Here is a 13,566-nt window from a genome sequence, read left to right on the forward strand (position 1 = left end):
TCTCTGGCTCTAAAGCAGCTCGCCTGACCTGGTTCTCTGGCTCTACAGCAGATCTGCTGACCTGCTTCTCTGGCTCTACAGCGTCTCTGCTGACCTGGTTCTCAGTCTCTGGAACAGCTCTGCTGACCTGGTTCTCTGGCTCTCCAGCAGCTCTGCTGACCTGGTTCTCTGTCTCTATAGCAGATCTGCTGACCTGGTTCTCTGGCTCTACATCAGCTCTGCTGGCCTGGTTCTCTGGCTCTATAGCAGCTCTGCTGACCTGGTTCTCCGGCTCTAAAGCAGCTCTGCTGACCTGGTTCACTGGCTCTAAAGCAGCTCTTCTGACCTGGTTCTCTGGCTCTAGAGCAGCTCTGCTGACCTGGTTCTCGGGCTCTACAAAGGCTCTGCTGACCTGGTTCACAGTCTCTAGAGCAGCTCTGCTGACCTGGTTCTCTGGCTCTACAGCAGCTCTGCTGACCTGGTTCTCTGGCTCTATAGCGGCTCAGCTGATATGGTTCTGTGGCTCTAAAGCAGCTCTGCTGACCTGGTTCTCTGGCTGCACAGCAGCTCTGCTGACCTGCTTCTCTGGCTCTACAGATGCTCTGCTGACCTGGTTCTCAGTCTCTGGAGCAGCTCTGCTGACCTGGTTCACTGGCTCTATAGCAGATCTTCTGACCTGGTTCTCTGGCTCTACAGCAGCTCTGCGAACCTGGTTCACTGGCTCTATAGCAGATCTTCTGACCTGGTTCTCTGGCTCTACAGCAGCTCTGCTGACCTGGTTCTCTGGCTCTATAGCAGCTCTGCTGACCTGGTTCTCTAGCTCTAAAGCAGCTCTGCTGACCTGGTTCTCTGGCTCTAAAGCAGCTCTTCTGACCTGGTTCTCTGGCTCTATAGCAGCTCTGCTGACCTGGTTCTCTGGCTCTAAAGCAGCTCTGCTGACCTGGTTCTCTGGCTCTAAAGCAGCTCTGCTGACCTGGTTCTCTGGCTTTACAGCAGCTCTGCTGACATGGTTCTCGGGCTCTACAACGGCTCTGCTGACCTGGTTAACAGTCTCTAGAGCAGCTCTGCTGACCAGGTTCTCTGGCTCTAAAGCAGCTCTGTTGACCTGGTTCTCTGGCTCTACAGCAGCTCTGCTGACCTAGTTCTTTGGCTCTCCAGCAGCTCTTCTGGCCCGGTTCTCTGGCTGTACAGCAGCTCTGCTGAACTGGTTCTCTGACTCTAAAGCAGCTCTGCTGACATGGTTCTCTGGCTGTACAGCAGCTCTGCTGGCCTGGTTCTCTGGCTGTACAGCAGCTCTACTGACCTGGTTCTGTGGCTCTATAGCAGCTCTGCTGACCTGGTACTCTAGCTCTAAAGCAGCTCTGCTGGCCTGGTTCTCTGGCTGTACAGCAGCTCTGCTGACCTGGTTCTCTGGCTCTGTAGCAGCTCTGCTGACCTGGTTCTCTGGCTCTAAAGCAGCTCTGCTGACCTGGTTCTCTGGCTGTACAACGGCTCTGCTGACCTGGTTCTCAGTCTCTACAATGTCTCTGCTGACCTGGTTCTCTGGCTGTACAACAGCTCTGCTGACCTGGTTCTCAGTCTCTAGAGCAGCTCTGCTGACCTGGTTCTCTGTCTCTAAAGCAGCTCTGCTGACCTGGTTCTCTGGCTCTAAAGCAGCTCTGCTGACCTGGTTATCTGGCTCTAGAGCGGCTCTGCTGACCTGGTTCTCTGGCTCTACAGCAGGTCTGCAGACCTAGTTCTTTGGCTCTAGAGCAGCTCTGCTGACCTTGTTCTCTGGCTCTAAAGCAGCTCTGCTGATCTTGTTCTCTGGCTGTACAACGGCTCTGCTGACCTGGTTCTCAGTCTCTAGAGCAGCTCTGCTGACCTGGTTCTCTGTCTCTAAAGCAGCTCTGCTGACCTGGTTCTCTGGCTCTAAAGCAGCTCTGCTGACCTGGTTATCTGGCTCTAGAGCAGCTCTGCTGACCTGGTTCTCTAGCTCCAGAGAGGCTCTGCTGACCTGGTTCTCTGGCTCTATAGCAGCTCTGCTGACCTGGTTCTCTGGCTCTACAGAGACTCTGCTGACCTGGTTCTCTGGCTCTACAGCAGCTCTGCTGACCTGGTTCTCTGGGTCTACAGCGGCGCTGCTGACCGGGTTCTCTGGCTCTAAATCAGCTCTGCTGACCTGGTTCTCTGGCTCTACAGCTTCTGTGCTTACCTGGTTCTCAGGCTCTACAGCGGCTCTGCTGACCTGGTTCACTGTCTCTAGAGCGGTACTGCTGACCTGGTTCTCTGGCTCTATAGCAGCTCTGCTGACCTGGTTCTCTGGCTCTACAGCAGCTCTGCTGACCTGGTTCCCTGGCTCTATAGCACCTCTTCTGACCTGGTTCTCTGGCTCTAAAGCAGCTCTGATGACCTGGTTCTCTGGCTCTAAAGCAGCTCTGCTGACCTGGTTCTCTGGCTCTACAGCAGCTCTGCTGACCTGCTTCCCTGGCTCTACAGCAGCTCTGCTGACCTGGTTCTCTGGCTCTAAAGCAGCTCTGCTGACCTGGTTCTCTGGCTCTAAAGCAGCTCTGCCGACCTGGTTCTCTGGCTCTACAGCAACTCTGCTGACCTGCTTCTTTGGCTCTACAGCAGCTCTGCTGGCCTGGTTCTCTGGCTGTACAGCAGCTCTGCTGAACAGGTTCTCTGGCTCTAAAGCAGCTCTGCTGACCTGGTTCTCTGGCTGTACAGCAGCTCTGCTGGCCTGGTTCTCTGGCTGTACAGCAGCTCTACTGACCTGGTTCTGTGGCTCTATAGCAGCTCTGCTGACCTGGTTGTCTAGCTCTAAAGCAGTTCTGCTGGCCTGGTTCTCTGGCTGTACAGCAGCTCTGCTGACCTGGTTCTCTAGCTCCAGAGAGGCTCTGCTGACCTGGTTTTCTGGCCCTACAACGGCTCTGCTGACCTGGTTCTCTGGGTCTACAGCGGCTCTGCTGACCGGGTTCTCTGGCTCTAAAGCAGCTCTGCTGACCTGGTTATCTGGCTCTAGAGCGGCTCTGCTGACCTGGTTCTCTGGCTCTACAGCAGGTCTGCAGACCTAGTTCTTTGGCTCTAGAGCAGCTCTGCTGACCTTGTTCCCTGGCTCTAAAGCAGCTCTGCTGATCTTGTTCTCTGGGTCTTCAGCAGCTCTGGTAACCTGGTGCTGATCTGGTTCTGTGGCTCTACAGCAGCTCTGCTGACCCGGTTCTCTGGCTCTAAAGCAGCTCTGCTGATCTGGTTCTCTGGCTCTAGAACGGCACTGCTGACCTGGTTCTCTGGCTCTACAGCAGCTCTGTTGACCTAGTTCTTTGGCTCTAGAGCAGCTCTGCTGACCTGGTTCTCAGGCTCTAAAGCAGCTCTGCTGATCTGGTTCTCTGGCTCTCCAGCAGCTCTGCTGACTTGGTTCTCTGGCTCTATAGCAGCTCTGCTGACCTGGTTCTCTGGCTATACAGCAGCTCTGTTGACCTGGTTCTCTGGCTCTATAGCAGCTCTGCTGACCTGGTTCTCTGGCTCTAAAGCAGCTCTGCTGACCTGGTTCTCTGGCTGTACAACGGCTCTGCTGACCTGGTTCTCAGTCTCTAGAGCAACTCTGCAGACCTGGTTCTCTGGCTCTACAATCGCTCTGCTGACCTGGTTCTCTGGCTCTACAACAGCTCTACTGGCCTGTTTGTTTCTCAGTCTCTAGAGCAGCTCTGCTGACCTGATTCTCTGGCTCTAAAGCAGCTCTGCTGACCTGGTTCTCTGGCTCCAAAGCAGCTCTCCTGGCCTGGTTCTCTGGCTCTACAGCAGATCTGCTGACCTGGTTCTCTGGCTCTCCAGCAGCTCTGCTGACCTGGTTCTCTGGCTCTATATCAGTATGTAGAGATCTCCAGCCAGGAGATGTCATGGACTGTTACCTAGTTACTTGTAGAATGACATGGGGAAGATTCTAAGTGTGGACAGTTGAAGAGAGCCATTGGATGTATGAGAAGTTGCTCTCTGCTGGGATGCTGTACCATTAATAAATCTACAAGAAAACCTTAAAGAAACCTGTGAAGGCTCTTCTTTTCACAGATCTGCTGACCTGGTTCTCTGGCTCTACAGCAGCTCTGCTGGCCCGGTTCTCGGGCTCTACAACGGCTCTGCTGACCTGGTTCACAGTCTCTAGAGCAGCTCTGCTGACCTAGTTCTCTGGCTCTAAAGCAGCTCTGCTGACCTGGTTCTCTGGCTCTATAGCGGCTCAGCTGATATGGTTCTGTGGCTCTAAAGCAGCTCTGCTGACCTGGTTCTCTGGCTCTAAAGCAGCTCTGCTGACTTGGTTCTCTGGCTCTACAGCAGCTCTGCTGACCTGCTTCTTTGGCTCTACAGCAGCTCTGCTGGCCTGGTTCTCTGGCTGTACAGCAGCTCTGCTGAACTGGTTCTCTGGCTCTAAAGCAGCTCTGCTGACCTGGTTCTCTGGCTGTACAGCAGCTTTGCTGGCCTGGTTCTCTGGCTGTACAGCAGCTCTACTGACCTGGTTCTGTGGCTCTATAGCAGCTCTGCTGACCTGGTTGTCTAGCTCTAAAGCAGCTCTGCTGGCCTGGTTCTCTGGCTGTACAGCAGCTCTGCTGACCTGGTTCTCTAGCTCCAGAGAGGCTCTGCTGACCTGGTTCTCTGGCTCTATAGCAGCTCTGCTGACCTGGTTCTCTGTCTCTAAAGCAGCTCTGCTGACCTGGTTCTCTGGCTGTACAGCAGCTCTGCTGGCCTGGTTCTCTGGCTGTACAGCAGCTCTACTGACCTGGTTCTGTGGCTCTATAGCAGCTCCGCTGACCTGGTTGTCTAGCTCTAAAGCAGCTCTGCTGGCCTGGTTCTCTGGCTGTACAGCAGCTCTGCTGACCTGGTTCTCTAGCTCCAGAGAGGCTCTGCTGACCTGGTTCTCTGGCTCTATAGCAGCTCTGCTGACCTGGTTCTCCGGCTCTAAAGCAGCTCTGCTGACCTGGTTCTGTGGCTCTACAGCAGATCTGCAGACCCAGTTCTTTGGCTCTAGAGCAGCTCTGCTGACCTTGCTCTCTGGCTCTAAAGCAGCTCTGCTGATCTTGTTCTCTGGGTCTTCAGCAGCTCTGATGACCTGGTTCTCTGGCTCGGCAACAGCTCTGGTAACCTGGTGCTGATCTGGTTCTGTGGCTCTACAGCATCTCTGCTGACTCGGTTCTCTGGCTCTAAAGCAGCTCTGCTGATCTGGTTCTCTGGCTCGAGAGTGGCACTGCTGACCTGGTTCTCTGGCTCTACAGCAGCTCTGTTGACCTAGTTCTTTGGCTCTAGAGCAGCTCTGCTGACCTGGTTCTCAGGAACTAAAGCAGCTCTGCTGATCTGGTTCTCTGGCTCTCCAGCAGCTCTGCTGATTTGGTTCTCTGGCTCTATAGCAGCTCTGCTGACCTGGTTCTCTGGCTCTACAGCAGCTCTCCTGACCTGGTTCTCTGGCTCTGTAGCAGCTCTGCTGACCTGGTTCTCCGGCTCTAAAGCAGGTCTGCTGACCTGGTTCTCTGGCTGTACAATGGCTCTGCTGACCTGGTTCTCAGTCTCTAGAGCAGCTCTGCTGACCTGGTTCTCTGTCTCTAAAGCAGCTCTGCTGACCTGGTTCTCTGGCTCTAAAGCAGCTCTGCTGACCTGGTTATCTGGCTCTAGAGCGGCTCTGCTGACCTGGTTCTCTGGCTCTACAGCAGGTCTGCAGACCTAGTTCTTTGGCTCTAGAGCAGCTCTGCTGACCTTGTTCTCTGGCTCTAAAGCAGCTCTGCTGATCTTGTTCTCTGGGTCTTCAGCAGCTCTGATGACCTGGTTCTCTGGCTCGGCAACAGCTCTGGTAACCTGGTGCTGATCTGGTTCTGTGGCTCTACAGCAGCTCTGCTGACCCGGTTCTCTGGCTCTAAAGCAGCTCTGCTGATCTGGTTCTCTGGCTCTAGAGTGGCACTGCTGACCTGGTTCTCTGGCTCTACAGCAGCTCTGTTGACCTAGTTCTTTGGCTCTAGAGCAGCTCTGCTGACCTGGTTCTCAGGCTCTAAAGCAGCTCTGCTGATCTGGTTCTCTGGCTCTCCAGCAGCTCTGCTGATTTGGTTCTCTGGCTCTATAGCAGCTCTGCTGACCTGGTTCTCTGGCTCTACAGCAGCTCTCCTGACCTGGTTCTCTGGCTCTGTAGCAGCTCTGCTGACCTGGTTCTATGGTACTAAAGCAGCTCTGCTGACCTGGTTCTCTGGCTGTACAACGGCTCTGCTGACCTGGTTCTCAGTCTCTAGAGCAGCTCTGCTGACCTGGTTCTCTGTCTCTAAAGCAGCTCTGCTGACCTGGTTCTCTGGCTCCAAAGCAGCTCTGCTGACCTGGTTATCTGGCTCTAGAGCGGCTCTGCTGACCTGGTTCTCTGGCTCTACAATGTCTCTGCTGACCTGGTTCTCTGGCTCTACAACAGCTCTACTGACCTGTTTGTTTCTCAGTCTCTAGAGCAGCTCTGCTGACCTGATTCTCTGGCTCTAAAGCAGCTCTGCTGACCTGGTTCTCTGGCTCTAAAGCAGCTCGCCTGACCTGGTTCTCTGGCTCTACAGCAGATCTGCTGACCTGCTTCTCTGGCTCTACAGCGTCTCTGCTGACCTGGTTCTCAGTCTCTGGAACAGCTCTGCTGACCTGGTTCTCTGGCTCTCCAGCAGCTCTGCTGACCTGGTTCTCTGTCTCTATAGCAGATCTGCTGACCTGGTTCTCTGGCTCTACATCAGCTCTGCTGACCTGGTTCTCTGGCTCTATAGCAGCTCTGCTGACCTGGTTCTCCGGCTCTAAAGCAGCTCTGCTGACCTGGTTCACTGGCTCTAAAGCAGCTCTTCTGACCTGGTTCTCTGGCTCTAGAGCAGCTCTGCTGACCTGGTTCTCGGGCTCTACAAAGGCTCTGCTGACCTGGTTCACAGTCTCTAGAGCAGCTCTGCTGACCTGGTTCTCTGGCTCTACAGCAGCTCTGCTGACCTGGTTCTCTGGCTCTATAGCGGCTCAGCTGATATGGTTCTGTGGCTCTAAAGCAGCTCTGCTGACCTGGTTCTCTGGCTGCACAGCAGCTCTGCTGACCTGCTTCTCTGGCTCTACAGATGCTCTGCTGACCTGGTTCTCAGTCTCTGGAGCAGCTCTGCTGACCTGGTTCACTGGCTCTATAGCAGATCTTCTGACCTGGTTCTCTGGCTCTACAGCAGCTCTGCGAACCTGGTTCACTGGCTCTATAGCAGATCTTCTGACCTGGTTCTCTGGCTCTACAGCAGCTCTGCTGACCTGGTTCTCTGGCTCTATAGCAGCTCTGCTGACCTGGTTCTCTAGCTCTAAAGCAGCTCTGCTGACCTGGTTCTCTGGCTCTAAAGCAGCTCTTCTGACCTGGTTCTCTGGCTCTATAGCAGCTCTGCTGACCTGGTTCTCTGGCTCTAAAGCAGCTCTGCTGACCTGGTTCTCTGGCTCTAAAGCAGCTCTGCTGACCTGGTTCTCTGGCTTTACAGCAGCTCTGCTGACATGGTTCTCGGGCTCTACAACGGCTCTGCTGACCTGGTTAACAGTCTCTAGAGCAGCTCTGCTGACCAGGTTCTCTGGCTCTAAAGCAGCTCTGTTGACCTGGTTCTCTGGCTCTACAGCAGCTCTGCTGACCTAGTTCTTTGGCTCTCCAGCAGCTCTTCTGGCCCGGTTCTCTGGCTGTACAGCAGCTCTGCTGAACTGGTTCTCTGACTCTAAAGCAGCTCTGCTGACATGGTTCTCTGGCTGTACAGCAGCTCTGCTGGCCTGGTTCTCTGGCTGTACAGCAGCTCTACTGACCTGGTTCTGTGGCTCTATAGCAGCTCTGCTGACCTGGTACTCTAGCTCTAAAGCAGCTCTGCTGGCCTGGTTCTCTGGCTGTACAGCAGCTCTGCTGACCTGGTTCTCTGGCTCTGTAGCAGCTCTGCTGACCTGGTTCTCTGGCTCTAAAGCAGCTCTGCTGACCTGGTTCTCTGGCTGTACAACGGCTCTGCTGACCTGGTTCTCAGTCTCTACAATGTCTCTGCTGACCTGGTTCTCTGGCTGTACAACAGCTCTGCTGACCTGGTTCTCAGTCTCTAGAGCAGCTCTGCTGACCTGGTTCTCTGTCTCTAAAGCAGCTCTGCTGACCTGGTTCTCTGGCTCTAAAGCAGCTCTGCTGACCTGGTTATCTGGCTCTAGAGCGGCTCTGCTGACCTGGTTCTCTGGCTCTACAGCAGGTCTGCAGACCTAGTTCTTTGGCTCTAGAGCAGCTCTGCTGACCTTGTTCTCTGGCTCTAAAGCAGCTCTGCTGATCTTGTTCTCTGGCTGTACAACGGCTCTGCTGACCTGGTTCTCAGTCTCTAGAGCAGCTCTGCTGACCTGGTTCTCTGTCTCTAAAGCAGCTCTGCTGACCTGGTTCTCTGGCTCTAAAGCAGCTCTGCTGACCTGGTTATCTGGCTCTAGAGCAGCTCTGCTGACCTGGTTCTCTAGCTCCAGAGAGGCTCTGCTGACCTGGTTCTCTGGCTCTATAGCAGCTCTGCTGACCTGGTTCTCTGGCTCTACAGAGACTCTGCTGACCTGGTTCTCTGGCTCTACAGCAGCTCTGCTGACCTGGTTCTCTGGGTCTACAGCGGCGCTGCTGACCGGGTTCTCTGGCTCTAAATCAGCTCTGCTGACCTGGTTCTCTGGCTCTACAGCTTCTGTGCTTACCTGGTTCTCAGGCTCTACAGCGGCTCTGCTGACCTGGTTCACTGTCTCTAGAGCGGTACTGCTGACCTGGTTCTCTGGCTCTATAGCAGCTCTGCTGACCTGGTTCTCTGGCTCTACAGCAGCTCTGCTGACCTGGTTCCCTGGCTCTATAGCACCTCTTCTGACCTGGTTCTCTGGCTCTAAAGCAGCTCTGATGACCTGGTTCTCTGGCTCTAAAGCAGCTCTGCTGACCTGGTTCTCTGGCTCTACAGCAGCTCTGCTGACCTGCTTCCCTGGCTCTACAGCGGCTCTGCTGACCTGGTTCTCTGGCTCTAAAGCAGCTCTGCTGACCTGGTTCTCTGGCTCTAAAGCAGCTCTGCCGACCTGGTTCTCTGGCTCTACAGCAACTCTGCTGACCTGCTTCTTTGGCTCTACAGCAGCTCTGCTGGCCTGGTTCTCTGGCTGTACAGCAGCTCTGCTGAACAGGTTCTCTGGCTCTAAAGCAGCTCTGCTGACCTGGTTCTCTGGCTGTACAGCAGCTCTGCTGGCCTGGTTCTCTGGCTGTACAGCAGCTCTACTGACCTGGTTCTGTGGCTCTATAGCAGCTCTGCTGACCAGGTTCTCTGGCTCTAAAGCAGCTCTGTTGACCTGGTTCTCTGGCTCTACAGCAGCTCTGCTGACCTAGTTCTTTGGCTCTCCAGCAGCTCTTCTGGCCCGGTTCTCTGGCTGTACAGCAGCTCTGCTGAACTGGTTCTCTGACTCTAAAGCAGCTCTGCTGACATGGTTCTCTGGCTGTACAGCAGCTCTGCTGGCCTGGTTCTCTGGCTGTACAGCAGCTCTACTGACCTGGTTCTGTGGCTCTATAGCAGCTCTGCTGACCTGGTACTCTAGCTCTAAAGCAGCTCTGCTGGCCTGGTTCTCTGGCTGTACAGCAGCTCTGCTGACCTGGTTCTCTGGCTCTGTAGCAGCTCTGCTGACCTGGTTCTCTGGCTCTAAAGCAGCTCTGCTGACCTGGTTCTCTGGCTGTACAACGGCTCTGCTGACCTGGTTCTCAGTCTCTACAATGTCTCTGCTGACCTGGTTCTCTGGCTGTACAACAGCTCTGCTGACCTGGTTCTCAGTCTCTAGAGCAGCTCTGCTGACCTGGTTCTCTGTCTCTAAAGCAGCTCTGCTGACCTGGTTCTCTGGCTCTAAAGCAGCTCTGCTGACCTGGTTATCTGGCTCTAGAGCGGCTCTGCTGACCTGGTTCTCTGGCTCTACAGCAGGTCTGCAGACCTAGTTCTTTGGCTCTAGAGCAGCTCTGCTGACCTTGTTCTCTGGCTCTAAAGCAGCTCTGCTGATCTTGTTCTCTGGCTGTACAACGGCTCTGCTGACCTGGTTCTCAGTCTCTAGAGCAGCTCTGCTGACCTGGTTCTCTGTCTCTAAAGCAGCTCTGCTGACCTGGTTCTCTGGCTCTAAAGCAGCTCTGCTGACCTGGTTATCTGGCTCTAGAGCAGCTCTGCTGACCTGGTTCTCTAGCTCCAGAGAGGCTCTGCTGACCTGGTTCTCTGGCTCTATAGCAGCTCTGCTGACCTGGTTCTCTGGCTCTACAGAGACTCTGCTGACCTGGTTCTCTGGCTTTACAGCAGCTCTGCTGACCTGGTTCTCTGGGTCTACAGCGGCGCTGCTGACCGGGTTCTCTGGCTCTAAATCAGCTCTGCTGACCTGGTTCTCTGGCTCTACAGCTTCTGTGCTTACCTGGTTCTCAGGCTCTACAGCGGCTCTGCTGACCTGGTTCACTGTCTCTAGAGCGGTACTGCTGACCTGGTTCTCTGGCTCTATAGCAGCTCTGCTGACCTGGTTCTCTGGCTCTACAGCAGCTCTGCTGACCTGGTTCCCTGGCTCTATAGCACCTCTTCTGACCTGGTTCTCTGGCTCTAAAGCAGCTCTGATGACCTGGTTCTCTGGCTCTAAAGCAGCTCTGCTGACCTGGTTCTCTGGCTCTACAGCAGCTCTGCTGACCTGCTTCCCTGGCTCTACAGCGGCTCTGCTGACCTGGTTCTCTGGCTCTAAAGCAGCTCTGCTGACCTGGTTCTCTGGCTCTAAAGCAGCTCTGCCGACCTGGTTCTCTGGCTCTACAGCAACTCTGCTGACCTGCTTCTTTGGCTCTACAGCAGCTCTGCTGGCCTGGTTCTCTGGCTGTACAGCAGCTCTGCTGAACAGGTTCTCTGGCTCTAAAGCAGCTCTGCTGACCTGGTTCTCTGGCTGTACAGCAGCTCTGCTGGCCTGGTTCTCTGGCTGTACAGCAGCTCTACTGACCTGGTTCTGTGGCTCTATAGCAGCTCTGCTGACCTGGTTGTCTAGCTCTAAAGCAGTTCTGCTGGCCTGGTTCTCTGGCTGTACAGCAGCTCTGCTGACCTGGTTCTCTAGCTCCAGAGAGGCTCTGCTGGCCTGGTTCTCTGGCTGTACAGCAGCTCTGCTGACCTGGTTCTCTAGCTCCAGAGAGGCTCTGCTGACCTGGTTTTCTGGCCCTACAACGGCTCTGCTGACCTGGTTCTCTGGGTCTACAGCGGCTCTGCTGACCGGGTTCTCTGGCTCTAAAGCAGCTCTGCTGACCTGGTTATCTGGCTCTAGAGCGGCTCTGCTGACCTGGTTCTCTGGCTCTACAGCAGGTCTGCAGACCTAGTTCTTTGGCTCTAGAGCAGCTCTGCTGACCTTGTTCCCTGGCTCTAAAGCAGCTCTGCTGATCTTGTTCTCTGGGTCTTCAGCAGCTCTGGTAACCTGGTGCTGATCTGGTTCTGTGGCTCTACAGCAGCTCTGCTGACCCGGTTCTCTGGCTCTAAAGCAGCTCTGCTGATCTGGTTCTCTGGCTCTAGAACGGCACTGCTGACCTGGTTCTCTGGCTCTACAGCAGCTCTGTTGACCTAGTTCTTTGGCTCTAGAGCAGCTCTGCTGACCTGGTTCTCAGGCTCTAAAGCAGCTCTGCTGATCTGGTTCTCTGGCTCTCCAGCAGCTCTGCTGACTTGGTTCTCTGGCTCTATAGCAGCTCTGCTGACCTGGTTCTCTGGCTATACAGCAGCTCTGTTGACCTGGTTCTCTGGCTCTATAGCAGCTCTGCTGACCTGGTTCTCTGGCTCTAAAGCAGCTCTGCTGACCTGGTTCTCTGGCTGTACAACGGCTCTGCTGACCTGGTTCTCAGTCTCTAGAGCAACTCTGCAGACCTGGTTCTCTGGCTCTACAATCGCTCTGCTGACCTGGTTCTCTGGCTCTACAACAGCTCTACTGGCCTGTTTGTTTCTCAGTCTCTAGAGCAGCTCTGCTGACCTGATTCTCTGGCTCTAAAGCAGCTCTGCTGACCTGGTTCTCTGGCTCCAAAGCAGCTCTCCTGGCCTGGTTCTCTGGCTCTACAGCAGATCTGCTGACCTGCTTCTCTGGCTCTACAGCATCTCTGCTGACCTGGTTCTCAGTCTCTGGAACAGCTCTGCTGACCTGGTTCTCTGGCTCTCCAGCAGCTCTGCTGACCTGGTTCTCTGGCTCTATATCAGTATGTAGAGATCTCCAGCCAGGAGATGTCATGGACTGTTACCTAGTTACTTGTAGAATGACATGGGGAAGATTCTAAGTGTGGACAGTTGAAGAGAGCCATTGGATGTATGAGAAGTTGCTCTCTGCTGGGATGCTGTACCATTAATAAATCTACAAGAAAACCTTAAAGAAACCTGTGAAGGCTCTTCTTTTCACAGATCTGCTGACCTGGTTCTCTGGCTCTACAGCAGCTCTGCTGGCCCGGTTCTCGGGCTCTACAACGGCTCTGCTGACCTGGTTCACAGTCTCTAGAGCAGCTCTGCTGACCTAGTTCTCTGGCTCTAAAGCAGCTCTGCTGACCTGGTTCTCTGGCTCTATAGCGGCTCAGCTGATATGGTTCTGTGGCTCTAAAGCAGCTCTGCTGACCTGGTTCTCTGGCTCTAAAGCAGCTCTGCTGACTTGGTTCTCTGGCTCTACAGCAGCTCTGCTGACCTGCTTCTTTGGCTCTACAGCAGCTCTGCTGGCCTGGTTCTCTGGCTGTACAGCAGCTCTGCTGAACTGGTTCTCTGGCTCTAAAGCAGCTCTGCTGACCTGGTTCTCTGGCTGTACAGCAGCTTTGCTGGCCTGGTTCTCTGGCTGTACAGCAGCTCTACTGACCTGGTTCTGTGGCTCTATAGCAGCTCTGCTGACCTGGTTGTCTAGCTCTAAAGCAGCTCTGCTGGCCTGGTTCTCTGGCTGTACAGCAGCTCTGCTGACCTGGTTCTCTAGCTCCAGAGAGGCTCTGCTGACCTGGTTCTCTGGCTCTATAGCAGCTCTGCTGACCTGGTTCTCTGTCTCTAAAGCAGCTCTGCTGACCTGGTTCTCTGGCTGTACAGCAGCTCTGCTGGCCTGGTTCTCTGGCTGTACAGCAGCTCTACTGACCTGGTTCTGTGGCTCTATAGCAGCTCTGCTGACCTGGTTGTCTAGCTCTAAAGCAGCTCTGCTGGCCTGGTTCTCTGGCTGTACAGCAGCTCTGCTGACCTGGTTCTCTAGCTCCAGAGAGGCTCTGCTGACCTGGTTCTCTGGCTCTATAGCAGCTCTGCTGACCTGGTTCTCCGGCTCTAAAGCAGCTCTGCTGACCTGGTTCTGTGGCTCTACAGCAGATCTGCAGACCCAGTTCTTTGGCTCTAGAGCAGCTCTGCTGACCTTGTTCTCTGGCTCTAAAGCAGCTCTGCTGATCTTGTTCTCTGGGTCTTCAGCAGCTCTGATGACCTGGTTCTCTGGCTCGGCAACAGCTCTGGTAACCTGGTGCTGATCTGGTTCTGTGGCTCTACAGCATCTCTGCTGACTCGGTTCTCTGGCTCTAAAGCAGCTCTGCTGATCTGGTTCTCTGGCTCGAGAGTGGCACTGCTGACCTGGTTCTCTGGCTCTACAGCAGCTCTGTTGACCTAGTTC

The sequence above is a fragment of the Triturus cristatus genome, chromosome 1_1 (assembly GCF_964204655.1).
Source record: "Triturus cristatus chromosome 1_1, aTriCri1.1, whole genome shotgun sequence".
Taxonomy (NCBI): domain Eukaryota; kingdom Metazoa; phylum Chordata; class Amphibia; order Caudata; family Salamandridae; genus Triturus; species Triturus cristatus.